Genomic DNA, 10,000 nt, shown 5'->3' on the forward strand with positions numbered 1-10,000 from the left:
GTCTGTCTGTATTGATACGGTAAGGGTCGCGAGGGAGATTAGATGCCAGGTCCATCCACGGGTGTCGAAGGGCGCTCTTAGCCTCCATACGAGTGTCCACCTGAAGGAGGCGAAGAAGAAGGTGAAGGAGGTGAAGAAAGAGAAGAGGGAGAGGGAAGAGGAAAGAGAAGATATAGAATTATCAATATAACTACTATTACCACCACCACCATTACCTAACGTAACCTAACAACTTAACCTAACAGCCCCAGCGGCTTTAATCACCTTGTAGTCGAGGCATCTGATAATGAAGTCCTTTGCCTCGTCAGAAATGTGAGAGAAAGCCTCCATATCGAAATTGACCTCGCCCTTCTTCACCTTCGTCAGCGTCTCTCGGTCGTTTTCACCCCTGCAGAGAGAGAGAGAAAGAAAGAGAGAGAGAGAGGGAGAGGGAGAGGGTGAAATAGAGTAGAGAAAACGTAATCAAATCAAATGCAGCACCCCTTTAAACTAGTCATTATTATTATTATCATTATTATTATTATTATTATTATTATTATTATTATTATTATTATTATTATTATTATTAACTTCTACAACCACTTACATTTACCCCTCCCAACACACACAACAAACATCTTCCCTCCACCACCACCACTACCACCACCACCACCACCACCACCACCACCACATACCTGAAGGGAGAGGTACCCGTCAGAAGAATGTAAGTGACCACACCAATGGCCCACATGTCAGCTGCGTAGGTCACGTCCTCTCCATTAGCAATCTCAGGTGCCACGAACTCCGGCATACCTGTAAGGAGGCGCTAATCAACACGCGTGGCCAGGTGTAGGTACAGGTGTTTTGATTGGGGCTTTGTAAAATGGTGTTTTTTTTTTTTTTTTTTTGATAGGTGTCAGAATCGAAGGGACGTGTGAGAGTCAATATTTGTGTGAGAGAGAGAGAGAGAGAGAGAGAGAGAGAGAGAGAGAGAGAGAGAGAGAGAGAGAGAGAGAGAGAGAGAGAGAGAGAGAGAGAGAGAGAGAGAGAGAGAGAGAGAGAGAATTTGTTGTCCTTTCTTTTTACGTGTGAGTCAATATGTGACAGTAGAAGAGGGGAGAGAGAGAGAGAGAGAGAGAGAGAGAGAGAGAGAGAGAGAGAGAGAGAGAGAGAGAGAGAGAGAGAGAGAGAGAGATAAGGAGAGACTTACCGTAGTCCAGAGGATAAACATTGTTAATCCTGATATGGCGGGCGAGGGACAAGTCACCCAGCTTAATCTCCATGCCATTGGGACGAACCAGTAAGATATCACCCACCTGAGAGAGAGAGAGAGAGAGAGAGAGAGAGAGAGAGAGAGAGAGAGAGAGAGAGAGAGAGAGTCAATCACCTGTACTTACATTAATACCAGTGCCAGTTCTAAATGCCTTTCAGTAAATGACGCAGAATACAGAAATGACAAGAGAGAAAAATGCTTACGTTGATCCCAAGGTGAGCAATGCAGCGGTCGTGCATGTGGTCCACGGCGAGTAGCAGCTGCCTCACGTACCAACACACCTCGTACTCCGTGATGTACGTGCGTGTGGTCAAGGTGCCCAGCAGGTCACCGCCGCCACATCTGCACACGGAGTCAAGGAAAAGAGGCCCCGGGACGGCTTTACGAAATATTTGATTTTGCTCCGTAGAGGAAAAGAAAGTAAGTTTTTTTTTTAGGGAAATTTTTGGTCCCTAGTTTAAAGAAAGTGTGTAGGGTTTTTTTTTTTTAAGGAAAATTTCTTAGTCCCTAGTTAAAGAAAGTGAGCAAATGTTTTTTAAGGGAATTTTTCGCTTCGTACTTAAATTGTATAGGGATTTCTTTACGGAGAGAATGTTTTTGATTCGTAGAAAAAAGAAAATAGGGTTGTTTTTAAAAGATTTTTTTTTTATTCCTCGATAAATAAGGTGCACTGTGACTTACTGAAGTATTTACCAGTATATATATAACGGTGATAGGCGTCTTTGTGTGTATGTGTGTGTGTGCGCATGTGTGTGTGTGCAGCTCGCTCTCATAAGCCAACAGAAAAATGTATAAAAAAAACTGCATTTCGTAGTGTTGTGAATGGGAGCGTGTTTGTCACATCACACGCTTCGGACAAAATTGCTCTGTAGTGAAAGAAGTCAGTGACGCACGACCCGCGTAAACATCAGTCACCGGGGCGACCTCGTGGTGAAAAGTACTGGCTGATGGTCCCGCCCACCTTGCTGTAACACTCGCATGATTTTCTTCTTATTTAATTGTGGTTAGTATTTACCTGGTGGGTTTTTAAGTCCTATAGCTGATAGATATATTAATTTTAACACTCTTGGTGATGAATTAAGTGTTTATTTCATATTTTATTTATTTATTTGTTTATTTAAGCTACGTTACTATGAGTCTTATGAATTTAATGCTCTTGGCGATAAATTTAGTGTTCATTTCACATTTTATCGTGCTTTTAGGTCCAATTTATCACTTTTGACGATAAAGTTTTACAGCGGTTTACTCTTTCCAGCGTTTTTTTTTTTTTTAAGTAAGAAAGCGAAAAATTGAATTTCTTACTAGTTGCGTATCTCGTTTTTGAATTTTACTCGTGTCTAGAAATCTTGTTGGCGATTGTGCTTTTTGTAAGGGTATTGGAGAGTGAGTGAGCGTGGTAGTGAAAGGCGCGGACTCGTGGCTGAAATTAAACTGCATGATGCGCTGAACGAAGGATGGAGGAGAAGAAAATGAAAAAGAAGGAATGTGAACGAGGAATGTTGGAAAGAAGAAAACGTGGAGAAGTTTAGATTTGTGTGACGAACTGAAGAAGAAGAAATAGAAGTAAAAGAAGAAGAAGAAAAAGAAGAAGGAGAAGGAAAGAAAAAGGAAGCTAGCTGAAATATGAACGAGTGATGTTGAAAAAAAAAACTGAAGACGTGAATAAATTTAGAGTGTGTGAGAAACTAAACGAAAAAAAAAAACTAACTCAAAAAGACTCGCAATGATATGAAAACCTAAAAGCAATGTTTCGAAAAGTAATGAATTTGCAAACTGAACGAAAAACTATGAAAAAAAAAATTAACCTTACCTAACGTAACCTGAAAAAAAAAAATAATAAACAAATAAATATATAAAAACCAACAAAAAACAAAAATCTTACGTAACAGCGAGGCAAAACCAACACAACACCACATCAAGATCAAGATAAAGTCCCAAAGGATACAATTCAGTGACGAGAACCATGTTGTTGACACTCTCATAGGCGTCGTAAAGGCGAACGATGTGCTTGCAACTGCTAATCTGGTTCATCATGTCAAATTCATTCCTCATCCACGATTTGAAGTTATCCTTGCCCCACATGCTCTTGGCGCAGAAGTTACGACCTGGAAAGAGAGAGAGGGAGAGGGAGAGGGAGAGAGAGAGAGAGAGAGAGAGAGAGAGTTATTTTCTGGTAGTTTATACAGTTTAAATATATATGCGAGTATGTTGCTACGTAAGGGGAGGAGGAGGAGGAAGAGGAAAGGAAGAAAAGAAGGGAAATGATAGAGAAAATGCAGGGAAGAAGATTTTGAAGATGAAAAACAGGAAAAGAAAACGGGCGTACTGACAAAAAGGTTACGAAGAAGGAAGAGGAAAAAAAGGTAGAAAAAAAATAAGATAAAACGGACAGAAAAAAGAAAACGGAGAAAAACAAAACATACCAAGGAAAAGAAAGAAAAATAAACACGAAAACCCAAAGAATTAATAAAAAAAAGAGAGAAAAAGAAAACGGAGGAGAAAGAACATACGAAAAAAAAAATAAACACGAAAAAAAACCCCAAAAATATAGAAAAACACACAAAACAGAACTTAACGACCCAATTACCCAATCACCAGTTAATTACCTGTATGGTGCTCGACACAGTGGTAGGATACGCCTTGTGTGCCGCGCCCCAGCTCGTCTCCTATGTCGTAATGATCCTCCAGGGGCCCGCGGCGACTGTTCATGGTAACCTGGCGACCAAGGCTGGGACCGCTCCAGTAGAACCCAATATCATCTTCCTCAACGTGTACCATGCACTGTGGGGGAGTGGTGGAGTGGTGGAGTGGTTTAGTGGTGGAGTATAGGGATTTGTGTCATTGTTTGTGTGGTTTCTGAGTGATTTTGAGTGGTTTAAAGGCGTTTGCACGTTTCTAGGGACAGATTAATAAGATTTCTACATTATCACCAGGAGAAACACTCTTGAGAACCCTGTTGACAATCTTTGTGGCCATTAAAAACAGAGAGGCGAGAGAGCAAGGCGTTTTTAAGGATGTTATTAAGGTTCTAGGGACAGATTAATAAGATTTCTACTTTATCACCAGGAGAAACACTCATGAGAACCCTGTTGACAATCTTTGTGGCCATTAAAAACAGAGGCGAGAGAGCAAGGCGTTTTTAAGGATGTTATTAAGGTTCTAGGGAAATATTAATAAGATTTCTACTTTGTCACCAGGAGAAACACTCTTGAGAACCCTGCTGACCATCTCCGTGACCTTTGAAAACAGAGAGGCGAGAGAGCGGAGAGTTTCAAAATACGTGCCTTACTCTCATCACCCAGTACAACTCAAAACTCACCGACGAGTGGACGCTGCCGGCTACGTTGACAGCAGCGACTGAGTAGAGGCCCGCATCCTTCACAGAGGCGCCGTTGATGTTTAGCACGTACCAATCAGGCTCCAGGAAGGACGGCTGTGGGGCGTGAGGGGCGCGGGTTAAGAGGCTTCCAAAGAGAGCGTGGAGGGCGAGTGGAAGGTGGGAGGGGCGTGAAGGTGTTGGTTAGAGAGCGTCAGATGGGTGTAAGGGGCGTGGGAAGGGAGAGGAGGATGTGGAAGGGACGTGGATGGGCGTGGCAAGGGCGTGAGGGGTGTGGAAGGGGCGTGAGGGATAGTGGGGGCCATCAGAAGGACGTTAGTAATGAAAGCAAGGTATCCTACATATCCTTCGACAAAAAAATCCTTCTTATCCTAAACTTGAAGGGAGGAAAAGAAAATATCCTTGAAATCCTTATTAAAAAATCCTTAACCTGAACTTTAAGGGAAAAGAAAAGAAAGAAAAAGATTCCACATAATTTGAAAAGAAAAAAATATCCTACAAATCCTTATAGAAATCCTACGAATCCTTACAAAAATCCTTACCCTGAACTTGAAGGAAGCCGGCAGAGGCTCCCAGTCCCTGTACCACTTGACTTCGCACGCAGGATACCCGGAGATCCTACACATAATCTTGCCGGAGGAGTTGGCGCGCAGGTGGAGTTCCTCAAGGGGCTGCAGGACTCTAGGATACTCGCTGCGGTCAAGCTTAATCCTTTGCCTCGACTGCCCGTACTCATTTCGCACCACGCATTCGTAAACTCCTATGTCTGCGTCGGTCATTCTGTAGGAGGAGGAGGAGGAGGAGGAGGAGGAGGAGGAGGAGGAGGAGGAGGAGGTGGAGGATATTTGTGGAGCGGATGGATAAATAATGATGTGAGGAAGGAAGAGGAGAAGGAGGAGGAAGAGAAAGATATTAATGAAGTTAAGAAAAAAGGTAAGATACATGATTGTATCGAGAAGGACGAGGAAGAGGAAGAAGAGGAGGAGGAGGAGGAGGAGGAGGAGGAGGAGGGAAAGCTATTAGTCACTGGAGAGACAAACAAACAAACAAACCAACCTTAACCTATCAACTTAAAACAAGACTAACAAACATTTACTACCAACTGGGAAACAGACCAACACAAACACACGCCAGCAGACACACCCAACCTTTCAACAAAGACAACTAACCGGCACACCTTTGCCAACACTCACCTATCAATAAACAGACAGATGGCGCCCGTAGCTTCATGAGAGTACGTGTAGCGGCTTCCTTTCTTCCCAACATCAAGCGGGAAATCATTTTTGAAGAACTGCAGTTTGGGTAGCGGGTAACCATACGCATACCACTTGACAGACGCATTGAAGCCCCTCATGCCGTACTGCGTGTCATGATCGAGGCGTAAGAAGCGAGGGGCGGCGTAATAGTTACCCCTAGCGTCCCTGGAGATCCTGAAGCCCTCGGGTACAAAGGGACCTTCACCCTTGTACTCGTAATTGGGGTCCATCCAGGGCTCGAAGCTCACCGGCGGCAGTTCCAGCTTGTGTCTGACGGAGGAGGTGAAGGAGGTGAACGGGTGGTGGTGATGGTGGTGGTGGTGGAAGGATGGGACGTGGAGTTAATGAAGAGTGGTGAAAGTTATATAGGAGACTGAAGGAGGCGGTGAAGGAATGAGTGAAAAATGAGGACAGTGATGAATCGTGAAGAACGTAGTGAAGGATACAGAATAAATGAATAACAGTGACGAAGGAAATAGCGAAGGAAGGAATGAAGGCAGGAATAAAGGGAGACGATGAAGGAGAGTGATGAATGAAAGAGAAGGAGAAGGAGGAGGAGTAGGAGGAGGAGGAGGAGGAGGAGGAGTGTGATAGGAGTATTGACGCATCCTCTCCTCGTTCACTCCTCATTCACACTCCATGCATCACGTGTATTTGAAGGAAGCGGCGAAGGAGGCGAAGCAGAAGGAACGAGGTTTACGTAAAATTATTGATCCCTGTGTGTGTGTGTGTGTGTGTGTGTGTGTGTGTGTAATCAATAAACGGATGTAGTTTTTTGTGTGTGTGTGAGAGAGAGAGAGAGAGAGAGAGAGAGAGAGAGAGAGAGAGAGAGAGAGAGAGAGAGAGAGAGAGAGAGAGAGAGAGAGAGAGAGAGAGAACGTAAAAAAAAGCTAAACAAAACGACACACACACACACACACACACACACACACACACACACACACACACACACACACACACACACACACACACACACACACACACACACACACACACACACACACACACACACACACACACACACACACACACACACACACACCTGTAAGTCTGCACGTAAGGAGAAGGCTCGGAGACGCCATGTTTGTTGGCTACCCTCACTCTGAACCTGTAGTCACTCTTCGGCAGCAGAGTGGACACGTCAGCACTGCACCCTCGTATACCTGTGAATGACAAGTACCAAGTTTACACACAAACACACACACACACACACACACACACACACACACACACACACACACACACACACACACACACTCGTACACTTACACACCTGTCTTCCACAAACTCACCTGTCCTCACTGTAGTCCAGTCACCTTCAGGATACTCAGCCATCTCCAGCAGGTAGGTGACGGGCTGGGTGGGCGGCGCGGCCAGGTGCGGCATCCAGCTGATCGTGGCGCGGCGGTCAGACAGGGCGCTGATCATGGGGCGGTCAGGTAGCGGCATTGGTACTCCTGAGCGGCGGATCTTGTCAAAGCCTTGGTATTCATCCCCCACTGGTCTCTTCATACGGCTGGTCAGGGCTGTGGGGGGAAGATGTGCGTGTGAGTGTGGTTGGGTTAGGTTAGGTTAGGTTAGGTTAAGTTAGGTTAATTGTTGGTTTGGTTACGTTAAGTTAGGTTGATGTTACTGGTGAAGGATTGAATGCGTGAATGGTTGGTTACGTTAGGTTAGGTAAGGTTAGGTTAGTGGTTCGTTAGAAATGTTTCGTAATACCGTATCAGACTCGTATTCAGAAAAAAACTCCACTATCACCAATACTTTCAAAGGCTAAAAAGACGAATAGCTGTTTCCAGTACTCTCTCTCCCCTTAAAACTATAGCAAACTCATTAATTTATCACTGAAACATTAAAAAAACGCTAAGAACTTATAATGAAGACGGCTCAGGAGTGGTTCAGAGTACACCCTGATACACTTACTCTCGCAAATCAGCTTTCCCGTGCACGCTGCCTCTCCGAAGTCATTCCACGCCTTTAGTTGGTACACGCCGGCATCCTCAGGGCTCACGTAGCGGATGGAGAGGCGGATAAGCCCCTCAGAGTCCTTCTCCACGTTGACGCGGTTCCTGTAGGAGGCGGTGAAGGAGGTAAAGAAGTGAACGGGGATTAGACGTGTAGAAGTGATGAGGATTGAAAGACGAGGAGAAAGAGGAGGAGGAGGAGAAGGAGGAGGAGGAAAGGAGAAGAGGAAATGGAAGAATGAGAGTGTTAGACAAAGAGATAGAGGGGAGTAACAGAAGAGAAGAGATAGGATAGGATAGGATAAATTGGAAGTAGAAGGGAATGTGAGATAAAACGATGAAATAGGGAAGATAGGAGAGGATAGGAGAAATAGGAGAGATGGGAGGAAGATAAGGAAGGGAAGAGGAGGAGGAAGAGAGAGAGAGATGAGAGGATGAGAGAAGCAATTTTGTGACTTCTTTGTTTCCTCCTCCTCCTCCTCCTCCTCCTCCTCCTCCTCCTCCTCCTCTTTGTAAAGGTCCTTATATTATCATTTAATCTGTTCTTTGTAATATCGACGTACATAATGTACTCCTCCTCCTCCTCCTCCTCCTCCTCCTCCTCCTCCTCCTCCTCCTCCTCCTCCTCCTCCTCCTCCTCTCACTTTGAACCAACTTATTTACCCCAAGTACCACCCGGGGGCAAGAAATCTGAAGCTGCCTTGCTCACCCACCCTTGCTCCTCCTTTGTGTTCCCTTGCGCTCCTCTCATACTCACGCTGAGATGACGGGGTGTCCATCCTTGAACCAGCGGAAGTCTGGCTCGGGGCGGCCCATCACGATCGCCTTGAATAGCGCCTTGGACCCCTCGAACACCTCTTGGTCTCCTATTACCTTGAGGAACACTGGAGCCTCCGGGCGCTTCTTCGGGTCCCTGCAGAAGGCGATGAAGGAGGTTTAGTGGGGTTTTAAAGGCTTCTGGTCATTGTTTAAAGGTTTAGTCATGTATTTTGTGGGTTTTATTGCTGTTTTGGGTTCTGGTGATTGTTTAAAAGGGTATAGTTGATGTTTTTTTGGGGTTTTCAAGGCCAAAATAGAAAACCAGAAAGTGAAAAAGAAGAAATAATGGAGCAAAATTAGGTACCCCAAAAGAAAATTAACCCGAAAGAAAACGGACCCAAATGAAAACGGACTTAAAATAAAACAGACCCAAAAGAAAACAGACCCAAAAGAAAACGGACCCAAAAGAAAACAGACCCAAAAGAAAACAGTCCTAAAAGAAAACGGACCCATAAGAAAACAGACCCTAAGAAAACAGACCCCACAGAAAACGGAGCCCAACAGAAAACGACCCCCAATACTCACACGTCATCAGACACAAAGAGCTCCGCCTTGTACTCGACAGACCCTTCCTTGTTCTTGGCCACGACGCGGTACACGCCGGAGTCGCTGTAGGTGCAGTCCTTGATGAGCAGTGTCTGGCCCTCTCCGTCCTTCCTGATGCGGATCCTGTCGCCATCTGACACGATCTTCTCCGCATCATGGTACCACGTAAGCTCAGGCAGCGGAAGACCATCGTATTTCACGCCCATCTTGACGTCGTGGCCCGGCAGCTGATGGGGTGAAAGAGTTGAACACTGGCCAAGGGTAACAATAAGGGAGATTGGAGGAGTTGAAGTCATAGGAAGGGGGATACAGAAGCAGGCAGGGAGTTCCAGACTTTACCAGAGAAAGGGAGTGAAAGATGTCATAGAATTTTTTTTTTTTTGTTTCGTTTGTTTTTAATGTGTTTCAGTTTGGTTACTGTGATCTTGGGTTGGCTATTGAGTAATTCATCCATTTGTTTACCTGTTACATGAATAAATAGATTAGTGAATGCAGGAATTAACCTCCCTTCTGATTTATTAAAATGTTCATGCTTTCTCTTTTCATCTTCCATTCCCTGTGTGCTTGAGAGAGAGAGAGAGAGAGAGAGAGAGAGAGAGAGAGAGAGAGAGAGAGAGAGAGAGAGAGAGAGAGAGAGAGAAACCTTTAAAGATAATTGGCAAGATTCTTTTTTTTTTAATGATCTCTTTAGTTGTCCATGTAAATTATACCCTTGTTTTTCCTGTTTCAGTAAGGTGTGTGGAATTCCAGTGCCCGGACCAGCTGTGAGTGTTAAAACAGCAGTAGTAGTAGTAGTAGTAGTAGTAGTAGTAGTAGTTATTGTTAT

This window comes from Scylla paramamosain, unplaced genomic scaffold (assembly GCF_035594125.1).
Source record: "Scylla paramamosain isolate STU-SP2022 unplaced genomic scaffold, ASM3559412v1 Contig18, whole genome shotgun sequence".
Classification (NCBI taxonomy): Eukaryota; Metazoa; Arthropoda; class Malacostraca; order Decapoda; family Portunidae; genus Scylla; species Scylla paramamosain.